The sequence below is a fragment of the Chiloscyllium punctatum genome, chromosome 15 (genome assembly GCF_047496795.1).
Source record: "Chiloscyllium punctatum isolate Juve2018m chromosome 15, sChiPun1.3, whole genome shotgun sequence".
Lineage (NCBI taxonomy): Eukaryota > Metazoa > Chordata > Chondrichthyes > Orectolobiformes > Hemiscylliidae > Chiloscyllium > Chiloscyllium punctatum.
In genome coordinates, this window is record NC_092753.1 from 19883830 (window position 1) to 19897270 (window position 13441).

General features: G+C 46.3%; 3 non-coding genes across 3 annotated transcripts; all 3 read right to left on the reverse strand.

Annotated features, from left to right (window-relative positions):
* On the reverse strand, positions 1 to 72 carry trnag-ucc (transfer RNA glycine (anticodon UCC)). Its single transcript has one exon. It is a non-coding gene; the product is annotated as a tRNA-Gly (tRNA).
* Positions 73 to 3691: 3619 nt separating this feature from the next.
* trnag-ucc (transfer RNA glycine (anticodon UCC)) lies at positions 3692 to 3763 on the reverse strand. Its single transcript has one exon. It is a non-coding gene; the product is annotated as a tRNA-Gly (tRNA).
* Positions 3764 to 7419: 3656 nt separating this feature from the next.
* Positions 7420 to 7491, reverse strand: trnag-ucc (transfer RNA glycine (anticodon UCC)). Its single transcript has one exon. It is a non-coding gene; the product is annotated as a tRNA-Gly (tRNA).
* Between the last annotated feature and the right edge of the window lie 5950 nt (positions 7492 to 13441).

Sequence of the window (13441 nt, forward strand, 5' to 3'; positions counted from 1 at the left end):
TGCGATGGCCGGGAATCGAACCCGGGTCAACTGCTTGGAAGGCAGCTATGCTCACCACTATACCACCATCGCTACAGGCTGAAGCGCTCTAGAAATCAGCTGATGTGCCATAATAGTTCTTGACTCGAAATTTCGTTGTTCTTTTGTTGGAAATTTTGCAGTGAAATATTAGAATTGAGAAGTCATCAAAGACCGAGTTTTACTGAGTGGATCGGTCTCCTGATGCCCCGCCTCACTTTTTAATACACACAAAGCAGCATTTCGGATTTCTCATCATCTGAAATCAATCAATAACAGAAATAGCACGAAAATCCCAGGGCAACCCTGGAACGATCACACAATTAAAACTTGTCAAGTTCTCAGAAAGGTTCACCGGACCGAAACGTCAACTCTGATTTCTCTTCATACAGCTTTACCACCGACTTCGGGTTTGGTTTCTGATTTACAGCGTAGACATAGTCATCGAGATAGAGATGTACAGCTCGGAAACAGACCCTTCGGTCCAACCTGCCCATGCCGACCAGATATCCCAACCCAATCTAGTCCCACCTGCCAGCACCCGGCCCATATCCTTCCAAACCCTTCCTCTTCATATACCCATCCAAATGCCTGGAAAATGTTGCAATTGTACCAGCCTCCGCCACTTCCTCTGGCAGCTCATTCCACACACGTACCACCCTCTGGATGAAAGCGTTGACCCTTTGGTCGCTTTTATATCTTTCGCCTCTCACACTAAACCTATGCCCTCTAGTTCTGGACTCCCCGACCCCAGGGAAAAGACTTTGTCTATTTATCCTATCCATGCCCCACATAATTCTGCAGTTCTTTCAGTTTCTAAAACTTCTCAAGAGTTTTCTTAGAAAACAAAAACGGCAAAAACAGAGGAACCATTAGACTGAGGCCACGCTGCAGTAATTGTGGAGAGGAGGGAATTCCGGGTAACGGTTCGGGAAGCAGAACCCTCTCGAGGAATATGTATTAATTTGAAGTTCGATCCCGTTGATAGATTTGCAGGTTTCTCTTTTACTTTGTAGAAGAGGGGGAGGTGTCAGTCAGCAGTAAGGGGTTTTCACAGGAGGGCATGATTTGGAGATGCCAGTGTTGGACTGGGGTATAGAAAGTTAAAAATCACACAACACCAGGTTATAGACCAACAGGTTTAATTGGAAGCACTAGCTTTCGGAGCGCTGCTCCTTCATCAGGTGGTTGTCCGAAATCTAGAGCTTCCAATTAAATCTGTTGGACTATAACCTGGTGTTGTGTGATGTTTAACTTCACAGCAAGGGGTAGTCATGGGCAGCTGTTTAGTGAAGGTCGCTTCCACTGATGTGGGAAGGCAGTGCACGCAAAACCCTCCCTGCCCTAGATAGGTAACCTGAACCAAGATGGGCTTTCCAAGGTCAGGGGGTGCAGAGTGCTGAGGCCGCTGTCATCATTTAGTTCCCATGGGTCCCAAGTCCTTGGGATGCCGTGGCGCCTTAATGATGAATGGGATTGTGTGCAACCGAGACAGGGTCGTGGCAGAACAGTGTCGAGAGTGTGTTGCTGGAAACGCACAGCAGGGAAATCGATGTTTCGGGCTCCAGCATCTACAGACCTCCCTGTCTCCGAGCAGAACAGTGTTATCCGCTCAGGTTTTAGCAGAACGTCCGCAGCTACTCCTGCGGGTCCAACGAAACACAAAGCGCTATCCGGGAAGGCAAACGTAGGGGGTGGGGTCAGCAAGCACAGCGTAGGGTGATCCCGGTTCGTGAGGGGAAAAAGAAAACGTAGTGCGGTGAAATTAACACAGGAAGTGAAATTGACAAAGGACGTGAAATTGACATTGTCAGAGCAAACCTGCGCAGGAAGGAGGGAGAGCGTCATGGAGGGGCGGTGGGCAAGATGGAAAGGACGGGGTCAAGGGAGGGCACAGACGGCAGTGTAAGGGCATGAGCAAGTGTTACCCTTCATGGTGTCGTGGGGGGATGAAGGTCGGGTCTGCAGGCAATGATAGTCTCCAGCTGAGAGTCGTGAGAACCCGGAATCAGTGTGTGTGGGGGGGGCGGGGGGGACTGTGTGTGTGTGTGTGTGTGTATATGTGTGTGTGTGTGTGTGTGTGTCTGCGTGTGTGGGTGCATGCGTGTGTGTGTGGCTGCATGTGTGTGTGTGTGGGTGCATGTGTGGGTGTGTGTGGCTGTGTGTGTGTGTGTCTGTGTGTGTGTGTATGCATGTAGGGATATGCGGGTGTGTGAGAGTGTGTGTAGGTGCATGTGTGTGAGTGTACTGGGGTATCAATTTGTGAGAATGTGCGTGAGTGGCTGTGAATGTGGAAGTGTTTGAGTGAGTTTATGAGAGAGAGCTTGTGTTTGAGAGAGGGTATGCATGTGTGTGTGGGTCGGTAGGAGTGTGCTTTTGTGTGTGTGCGTGTACTTGTGTAGTGTCCGTGAAATAGTATACAGTGCAGTGTTGTCACGTGTCGTGTGACATGAACCAAAGTGCCCAGTTAAAGTCATCCCCATGGGTACCGAACTTGACTATCAGCCTCTGCTTGGCCACTTTGCATTGTTGGCTGTCCCATAGTCTGCCTTGGAGGATTGTCACCCAGGGGTCCGAGACCGAAAGGCACAGAGCGCTGAAGTGCTCTCCGACTGGGAGGCTAGAACCAGTCTGACTCAAGATTGGGACACAGACAGACTTTAACCTCACACCTTTAATGCATTGTCTGAGCTGAGATGGCATCTCTTGTTAGACAACCTGAAGTTATCTCGACAACGTAACTTTGAAAAGGTTCTGAGGTTCTTATATTAAAGAACGGAAACTAGTAAACCCATTATAAAAGATGAAAGGCTTAACCTAAATGTGTTTAATATATCATTTCAGCTGCATTAAACTGTAATCCTTTTGCTATAAATACTGCGTCTTATGGTCCTTCTTATCATCAGGTTGATCTACATCGGATACACTCCATCCATTCTTTATCCTTCAAAGAAAATCAGTCACCTTCATCAGACACTACCTTCCCTTAACAAATCCATGATGACTATATCGGATGATGACGTGGAGGAGCCTGTGGTGGACTGGGGAGGACAAAGTTCAAAATCACACAATACCAGGTTATCGTCCAAGTAGCTTTCGGAGCACTCCTAAAACTAGTGCTTCCAAGTAAAGCTGTTGGACTGTAATCTGGTGTTGTGTGATTTTTAACTTTATCCTGGATTGAACTTTCACTCACTGTGTGGTCACTTCTATCATCTCTCAGAGTTTTATCGAATCATTTTCTCATACTGGAAATATAAAAGCAGCTGGTGTCCACTCCTCCTATTTCTGACCTGCACCTAAAACAATAACATTACCGATTCGATATGAGAAATAACGTTGTTTGGATATTTGTGAACTGTCCACCCACATTTCACTTGATATTAGGCTGTAGTTCACAAAAAACAAAATGAGAGTAATGTTGAAATGAGTGAAATCCGGAAACATTTCTTTCGAAATAAGATGGAAAACCAAGGAATTCTGCCATGACTCGTGTTTCTTTGAACCGTGCTCGACTTGACTCCTTAATCCTCCTGGGGACATCCTCAACTTCAAAGTTGTGTCTGCACTCCAGAGGTCTGGCAGACTCAATGTGATGTGCAGACGGAGGTGTTTCAATCCCACTGAATCGATCGGCTCTTTTGGTTGTGGAGTGGTGTTAAAATGCACTGCTTGCGATGGCCGGGAATCGAACCCGGGTCAACTGCTTGGAAGGCAGCTATGCTCACCACTATACCACCATCGCTACAGGCTGAAGCGCTCTAGAAATCAGCTGATGTGCCATAATAGTTCTTGACTCGAAATTTCGTTGTTGTTTTGTTGGAAATTTTGCAGTGAAATATTAGAATTGAGAAGTCATCAAAGACCGAGTTTTACTGAGTGGATCGGTCTCCTGATGCCCCGCCTCACTTCTTAATACACACAAAGCAGCATTTCGGATTTCTCATCATCTGAAATCAATCAATAACAGAAATAGCACGAAAATCCCAGGGCAACCCTGGAACGATCACACAATTAAAACTTGTCAAGTTCTCAGAAAGGTTCACCGGACCGAAACGTCAACTCTGATTTCTCTTCATACAGCTTTACCACCGACTTCGGGTTTGGTTTCTGATTTACAGCGTAGACATAGTCATCGAGATCGAGATGTACAGCTCGGAAACAGACCCTTCGGTCCAACCTGCCCATGCCGACCAGATATCCCAACCCAGTCTAGTCCCACCTGCCAGCACCCGGCCCATATCCTTCCAAACCCTTCCTTTTCATATACCCATCCAAATGCCTGGAAAATGTTGCAATTGTACCAGCCTCCGCCACTTCCTCTGGCAGCTCATTCCACACACGTACCACCCTCTGGATGAAAGCGTTGACCCTTTGGTCGCTTTTATATCTTTCGCCTCTCACACTAAACCTATGCCCTCTAGTTCTGGACTCCCCGACCCCAGGGAAAAGACTTTGTCTATTTATCCTATCCATGCCCCACATAATTCTGCAGTTCTTTCAGTTTCTAAAACTTCTCAAGAGTTTTCTTAGAAAACAAAAACGGCAAAAACAGAGGAACCATTAGACTGAGGCCACGCTGCAGTAATTGTGGAGAGGAGGGAATTCCGGGTAACAGTTCGGGAAGCAGAACCCTCTCGAGGAATATGTATTAATTTGAAGTTCGATCCCGTTGATAGATTTGCAGGTTTCTCTTTTACTTTGTAGAAGAGGGGGAGGTGTCAGTCAGCAGTAAGGGGTTTTCACAGGAGGGCATGATTTGGAGATGCCAGTGTTGGACTGGGGTATAGAAAGTTAAAAATCACACAACACCAGGTTATAGACCAACAGGTTTAATTGGAAGCACTAGCTTTCGGAGCGCTGCTCCTTCATCAGGTGGTTGTCCGAAATCTAGAGCTTCCAATTAAATCTGTTGGACTATAACCTGGTGTTGTGTGATGTTTAACTTCACAGCAAGGGGTAGTCATGGGCAGCTGTTTAGTGAAGGTCGCTTCCACTGATGTGGGAAGGCAGTGCACGCAAAACCCTCCCTGCCCTAGATAGGTAACCTGAACCAAGATGGGCTTTCCAAGGTCAGGGGGTGCAGAGTGCTGAGGCCGCTGTCATCATTTAGTTCCCATGGGTCCCCAGTCCTTGGGATGCCGTGGCGCCTTAATGATGAATGGGATTGTGTGCAACCGAGACAGGGTCGTGGCAGAACAGTGTCGAGAGTGTGTTGCTGGAAACGCACAGCAGGGAAATCGATGTTTCGGGCTCCAGCATCTACAGACCTCCCTTTCTGCGAGCAGAACAGTGTTATCCGCTCAGGTTTAAGCAGAACGTCCGCAGCTTCTCCTGCGGGTCCAACGAAACACAAAGCGCTATCGGGAAGGCAAACGTAGGGGGTGGGGTCAGCAAGCACAGCGAAGGGTGATCCCGGTTCGTGAGGGGAAAAAGAAAACGTAGTGCGGTGAAATTGACATAGGAAGTGAAATTGACATTGTCAGAGCAACCCAGCGCAGGAATGAGGTAGAGGGGCATGGAGGGGCGGTGGGCAAGATGGAAAGGACGGGGTCAAGGGAGGGCACAGACGGCTGTGTAAGGGCATGAACAAGTGTTACCCTTCATGGTGTCGTGGGGGGATGAAGGTCGGGTCTGCAGGCAATGATAGTCTCCAGCTGAGAGTCGTGAGAACCCGGAATCAGTCTGTGTGTCGGGGGGGACCGTGTGTGTGTGTGTGTGTGTGTGTGTGTGTGTGTATGTCTGTGTGTGTCTGCGTGTGTGGGTGCATGCGTGTGTGTGGCTGCATGTGTGTGGGTGCATGTGTGGGTGTGTGTCCTGTGTGTGTGTGTGTCTGCGTGTGTGGGTGCATACATGTGTGTGTGTGTGGGTGCATGTGTGGGTGTGTGTGGTAGTGTGTGTGTGTCTGTGTGTGTGTGTGCATGTAGGGATATGCGGGTCTGTGAGAGTGTGTGTAGGTGCATGTGTGTGAGTGTACTGGGGTATCAATTTGTGAGAATGTGCGTGAGTTGCTGTGAATGTGGAAGTGTTTGAGTGAGTTTATGAGAGAGAGCTTGTGTTTGAGAGAGGGTATGCATGTGTGTGTGGGTCGGTAGGAGTGTGCTTTTGTGTGTGTGCGTGTACTTGTGAGTGTCGGTGAAATAGTATACAGTGCAGTGTTGTCACGTGTCGTGTGACATGAACCAAAGTGCCCAGTTAAAGTCATCCCCATGGGTACCGAACTTGACTATCAGCCTCTGCTTGGCCACTTTGCATTGTTGGCTGTCCCATAGTCTGCCTTGGAGGATTGTCACCCAGGGGTCCGAGACCGAAAGGCACAGAGCGCTGAAGTGCTCTCCGACTGGGAGGCTAGAACCAGTCTGACTCAAGATTGGGACACAGACAGACTTTAACCTCACACCTTTAATGCATTGTCTGAGCTGAGATGGCATCTCTTGTTAGACAACCTGAAGTTATCTCGACAACGTAACTTTGAAAAGGTTCTGAGGTTCTTATATTAAAGAACGGAAACTAGTAAACCCATTATAAAAGATGAAAGGCTTAACCTAAATGTGTTTAATATATCATTTCAGCTGCATTAAACTGTAATCCTTTTGCTATAAATACTGCGTCTTATGGTCCTTCTTATCATCAGGTTGATCTACATCGGATACACTCCATCCATTCTTTATCCTTCAAAGAAAATCAGTCACCTTCATCAGACACTACCTTCCCTTAACAAATCCATGATGACTATATCGGATGATGACGTGGAGGAGCCTGTGGTGGACTGGGGAGGACAAAGTTCAAAATCACACAATACCAGGTTATCGTCCAAGTAGCTTTCGGAGCACTCCTAAAACTAGTGCTTCCAAGTAAAGCTGTTGGACTGTAATCTGGTGTTGTGTGATCTTTAACTTTATCCTGGATTAAACTTTCACTCACTCTGTGGTCACTTCTATCATCTCTCAGAGTTTTATCGAATCATTTTCTCATACTGGAAATATAAAAGCAGCTGGTGTCCACTCCTCCTATTTCTGACCTGCACCTCAAACAATAACATTACCGATTCGATATGAGAAATAACGTTGTTTGGATATTTGTGAACTGTCCACCCACATTTCACTTGATATTGGGCTGTAGTTCACAAAAAACAAAATGAGAGTAATGTTGAAATGAGTGAAATCCGGAAACATTTCTTTCGAAATAAGATGGAAAACCAAGGAATTCTGCCATGACTCGTGTTTCTTTGAACCGTGCTCGACTTGACTCCTTAATCCTCCTGGGTACATCCTCAACTTCAAAGTTGTGTCTGCACTCCAGAGGTCTGGCAGACTCAATGTGATGTGCAGACGGAGCTGTTTCATTTCCACTGAATCGATCGGCTCTTTCTGTTGTGGAGTGGTGTTAAAATGCACGGCTGGCGATGGCCGGGAATCGAACACGGGTCAACTGCTTGGAAGGCAGCTATGCTCACCGCTATACCACCATCGCTACAGCCAGAAGTGCTCTAGAAATCAGCTGATGTGCCATAATAGTTCTTGACTCGAAATTTCGTTGTTGTTTTGTTGGAAATTTGCAGTGAAATATAAGAATTGAGAAGTCATCAAAGACCGAGTTTTACTGAGTGGATCGGTCTCCTGATGCCCCGCCTCACTTTTTAATACACACAAAGCAGCATTTCGGATTTCTCATCATCTGAAATCAATCAATAACAGAATTAGCACGAAAATCCCAGGGCAACCCTGGAACGATCACACAATTAAAACTTGTCAAGTTCTCAGAAAGGTTCACCGGACCGAAACGTGATCTCTGATTTCTCTTCATACAGCTTTACCACCGACTTCGGGTTTGGTTTCTGATTTACAGCGTAGACATAGTCATCGAGATAGAGATGTACAGCTCGGAAACAGACCCTTCGGTCCAACCTGCCCATGCCGACCAGATATCCCAACCCAATCTAGTCCCACCTGCCAGCACCCGGCCCATATCCTTCCAAACCCTTCCTATTCATATACCCATCCAAATGCCTCGAAAATGTTGCAATTGTACCAGCCTCCGCCACTTCCTCTGGCAGCTCATTCCACACATGTACCACCCTCTGGATGAAGCGTTGACCCTTTGGTCGCTTTTATATCTTTCGCCTCTCACACTAAACCTATGCCCTCTAGTTCTGGACTGCCCGACCCCAGGGAAAAGACTTTGTCTATTTATCCTATCCATGCCCCACATAATTCTGCAGTTCTTTCAGTTTCTAAAACTTCTCAAGAGTTTTCTTAGAAAACAAAAACGGCAAAAACAGAGGAACCATTAGACTGGGAGGAAGTCGTAGCCAGGCACAGTGATGTCGGGACAGGAATACCGATCAATGCAGGGGACACAGAGAGCAGGGTCACTGGACAAGGGATTATTGGATCACAGCCCCTCTTGTAGCAGTCCACCCATGCACTACCCTCAGGTACTCAGCGAAACGGTGCCCATCCACAGAGAGAGCCTCCGCACGCCTCCTGTATTATGATTGAGCCATTTCCCCAACACGCGAGACCCTTGGGCTACTGCAGGAGCGAGGTTTTGCAGGCTGTCTCTAAACGCTCCTCACACTCCCCGTCTGCGAATCCAATCCACGTGGAGGTAGGGGGGACATTTCATTGTCTCAGTGAGGAAGTCCTTGAGGAGTGGGATAGGTTAATGAACTCTCTGTCTCAGGAGCAAAGAATCCAGTTGAAATGATTGGTGCAGCAGCATGACAACATATGCAGGAATAAGATGAGGAGGACTAATACTGTTGTGCATGAGCTGGAAGTTGGGAATGCTGATGCATAAAATAACACCCCTGCAGACTTCTTCATTTCAAAGCCACACAGGTCCAGAAGGAAGTGGATGTCATGCTTAACGGAGATATCTTCGAACTGAGTCAGAGCAAGTGGAGTTCGCCGATCGTGATAGTTCCCAAACCTGACAAGACTCAATGGTTTTGTGTGGACTATTGGAAGATCAATGCCGTAACAAAATCAGACTCATACAAGATTGGAGGACTGTAGGGTGAAGGTTGGATAAACGAGTTACATCAGAAAGTTGGACTTCCTGTGTGGTTATTGACAGGTACCTTTATCAGAGAAAGTGAAAGAGGTTTCTGCATTTGTCATTCCAAATGGGCTATATCAATTCAAAGTGGAATGAAGAACACACCAGCCACATCCCAAAGATTTATGAACAGAGTCGTGGCTGAGTTAACAAACTGTGCAGTTTATCTGGATGATATATTGATGTTTAGCAAGTCATGGAAAGATCACATGGTACAGTTGGCAGAGCTCTTTGAACAATTAAGAGAAATAAAACCGTAATAAATGTAAAGAAAACAGAATTTGCGAAAACCGAGGTGATGCTTTTGGGGCATAAAATCTGTCATGGAATGTTGACCTCAAGGATCGCAAAGACAAAGGCCATCAAGGAATTTCATCTGACAGCACGTGTTATTGTGAATTCAACAGATAAATTACAACTAAGATTGGACAGATACCTTATGTTATGTATATGTTTGCAGAAATTTAATATGATCTTAAATTAATGTCTTGTGTATTTTATTGTAATGGGATTTAAGAATTAGAAAAAAGATGAAGCAGTTGTTTCATTATGATGGTCCATCTTTTTCTTAACCGGGGGGGAGGTGTTATGAAGTTGAAGTTTAAGAGAGAGTAAATGCTGTTCTGAACTGAGAGCTGACACGCACCTGTGGTGACTAGATGGCAGTTTCAGAGAGTATTGGAAATTTGAAAATATGTATAATTTGGCTGTGAAATGGATACATGAGTTGGTTGCTGCTTTGACAAGAATTCAAACTAAACCAATCATTTTGAATTATGCCCCAGGATACTAAAACCCAATCGCGTTTGTATTGATTGTTTTTGCAAACATACAACCAGTGAGACGATCTGATGTTGGGGTATTAAAAAAAAAGCCGGCATTTAGAAAGTCTGACAGAGCAACTGTTATTGAGAGAGTAACTGCTATCAAGAAAGACTGCCATTCAAAAACACTCTCTGTCAGAGGTATCTTCTTCATATGAAATATCTTCACATTAAAAGGCAGAAAGCAACCCAGAGAGATCTTCAGCCAAAAGAAGACAGACACCGGAGACGACAGCCACTATATGGTTTTGAAACTAAATTGATGTAATATTAATATATTTTTTTTATTGGAAGTGTTCATTGTTATAGAATTGTAGGCAGACAATAAGCAGTTAAGAGAGGGAGGAAGGAGCTTAGAGTTGTGATTTGTTGTTTAATGTTCACTTTTAGAGTTAAGGAATAAATTAATGTTATTTTCTCTAAATAGTGGAATTTGGATGTTCTCTATTACTCATATTTTAACAGATTATGAGGTGAGGTGAACCTTTTTGGGTGTTTCGTTTAATTAACAGAGGAGTTCACCACCGTGTCATAATACAATACATAAAGCCATAGTATCATCACAGAAGACAGAATGATGCTGCCTCCGGAGATGAGTGACTGGGCTTGCAACAATGGTGAGCTGTCAGAGTAATAATGAACATGGTGATTGGCCATTGGTGTTGGTGTGATGATGTGGGCGGTCAGGCAGAGGAATGATGGCATGAATGCCAATAGGATGGGAATGTTGGTGAGGTATGTGTGAGAAAGAGAGTGATAATGTACATGGAGACTGGACATGGAGATGTGCATGCTGGGTTTAGAGTGATGGTGGGTTCGCTATGGAGTGCTATGATGGCCATGGTAACTGACCATTGGGATGCCAGTAATGTTGGATTCTGGGAATGGCCAATAGGATGTGGGAGATAGTACAGAGGAGGTTTGGTGATGAACATGGAAACTCGCCAATAACATAGCAGTGATGGTGAGGTGGGCAGTAGGACACAGAATGAAGTATGTGGATACTGTATTTCAGAGTTTTAATTCAGAAATCTTTTGAGGTATCAAGTGGATTCAGTGAACAGTTAGGAAGGCAAATGCAATGTTTGCATTTGTTTTGAATGGACTAGAATACAAGAGCAGAAGTGAACTGTTGAGGCTGTACAAAGTTCTGGTCAGACGGCATTTTCTACATTGTGAGCAGCTATGAGCCCTGTGTCAAAGGAGGGATGTGTTACCCAAGGAAGTGACAGAGAAGGTCTACAAGAATGGTTCTGGGTTGTCATATGAGGAGAAGTCGAGGAATCTGAGCCAGAACACAAGGCTGAGTAGATAGATGATGTGGGGCCTCACTGAAAATTATAGACAGTTACCTTGGATGAGGGGAATGGCCAATTCGATGGGGGCTAATAGTTGGGATGAATGTGTTGCTTGACGTGGAGATTGTCCAATGGGATGAGAGAAATGGTGTGGGAAAGTGAGAGTAATGATGGACATGGTGTGTGGAATGAGGATGGTGTGGAGTTTTGGAACAGTGTAGGGATGGGGATGATATGAGATATGTGATAGTGTGGAGGATGAAGACAGGGGATGGAGATTGTTAAAAATCACACGGCACCAGGTTGTAGTCCAACAGGTTTATTTGGAAGTACCAGCATTCACAGCACTGCTCCTTCATGAGGGAGCTGTGGAGCAGGACTATAAGACACAGACTTTATAGAAAAAGATCACAGTGTCATGCAACTGAAATGATATGTTGAACAAACCTAGATTGCTGTTAAGTCTTTCATCTTTTCGAATGGGCTGCAGGTTTCAGTTCATTAATATGTAAATCCCAGAACTTCTTTCAAGTCACATGCTTGAGATAACTTCAGGCTTTATTAGAAAAGAGATGACATTTCAGCTCAGACAATGCATTAACTGTGTGAAGTTAGAGCCTGTCTGTATCTTAATCTTGAGCCAGACTGGTTCTATTTCCAAAGTAGGAATTTGTAAAATGTTACATGGATTGACTTGCTTGCATTGACTGCTTGCAAATTGTGTGCTTTTTGAACAAAATAGAATCTATCTGCAATTACAATACTGTAAACGCAAAATCACCCCATAGACTTACATGAGTGTGTGCGTGCATGTAAGTCTCAGAGACTCTGAGTGATTTTATGTGGGTGTGTGGTAAAGACTGTGAGTGTGTGCATGTAAATGTTAATGCTTGTGAGAGGGTGTGTTTGGGTGTGTGCATTCTTGGTAGAGTGTGTGCATGAGTATGACGGAGAATAAGCCTGTGAGAGAGTGTGTACATGGGTGTGAGTGTGGGTGGTGTATGTGTGTGTATGATAGGGTCCATGTGAGTATGTAACAGTGTGTGGGTATTGTGTAGTGCGGTCCCCTGTAGTGTGGCATGAACCCAAAATCCTGGTTGAAGCTATCCTCATGGGTACCAAACTTATATGAGCCTCTGCCCGGCCACAGTGCAATGTTGCGTATCCCGAAGTCGGCCTTGGAGGACAGTCCCCTGAAGATCTGAGGCCGGATGTCCCTGACTGCTGAAGTGTTCCCTGACTGGGAGAGAATGTGCCTCCACATCTTGACTTATTGTACTCACGTGTACCCTAGTAGAGTGAAATAAACAGGCAGGAGGCTGGAAGAACACAGCAAGCCAGGCAGCATCAGGAGGTGGAGATGTCGATGTTTCGGGTATAACTCTTCTTCAAGACCTCCTGATGCTGCCTGGCTTGCTGTGTCCTCCAGCCTCCTGCAGTATTTTTTGTCGTAATCTAAGTGCAGCTTTGTTTTGTGAGCAGAACAAGCAGATCATAACAAGCAAGGACATATAGATCAGAGGGTGTCTGGGCAGAGCCAGGCATACACGTTACACTGCACAGAAGGTGCACAAAGCAGTTTCAACAACAGCAATATCAACATTATTTTAACTGAGAGGGGTCCTTGCAGCAGTCTAAAAACAGGAGGGGATGAGGCCAGTTATGAGAGATTAAGGATGATATGTGGAATGGGGACAGATTGGAGGATAGTTGTGAGGGAAGGGGATGGTGTGTGGATTGGATATGGGACTTCATCCAACCGCCAATTAAATGAAGGATAGGAACGGAAGCCCCGCCCACTGCGACGATTCCGTCACTGCCGTGAAGGCCAGCTTCCGGCTGATCGGCAGGGGGCGGGGCTAGTGACGAGACAATGGGGTCAGGGGAAAACGGGGTGGGTCTCCGGGTGGGGCGGGGCTTGATATTGGGGAAGAGACGTCAGTGGGCGGGGCGCGGTATCCAGGAGAGGCGTCGGAGGCCAGGCGAGGTGTCCGGGGAGGATGGCCAGGGGGGCGGGGCTTGGTTGCCAGGGGGCGTGGGTTGGCAAACCAGGTGAGGCGTTAGGGGGCGGGGCTTAGTTGCCGGGGCGGGGCTTAGTTGCCAGGGCGGGGAATAAGTGGGCGGGGCTTGGTGTCCATGGGCGGAGGGCGAGGTTTCAGGGGACAGTGCTGAGTGTCTGGGAGTGAGGTCGAGGGGCGGGGCTACGTTTCCCGTCGTGACATCAGGGGGCGGGGTTCT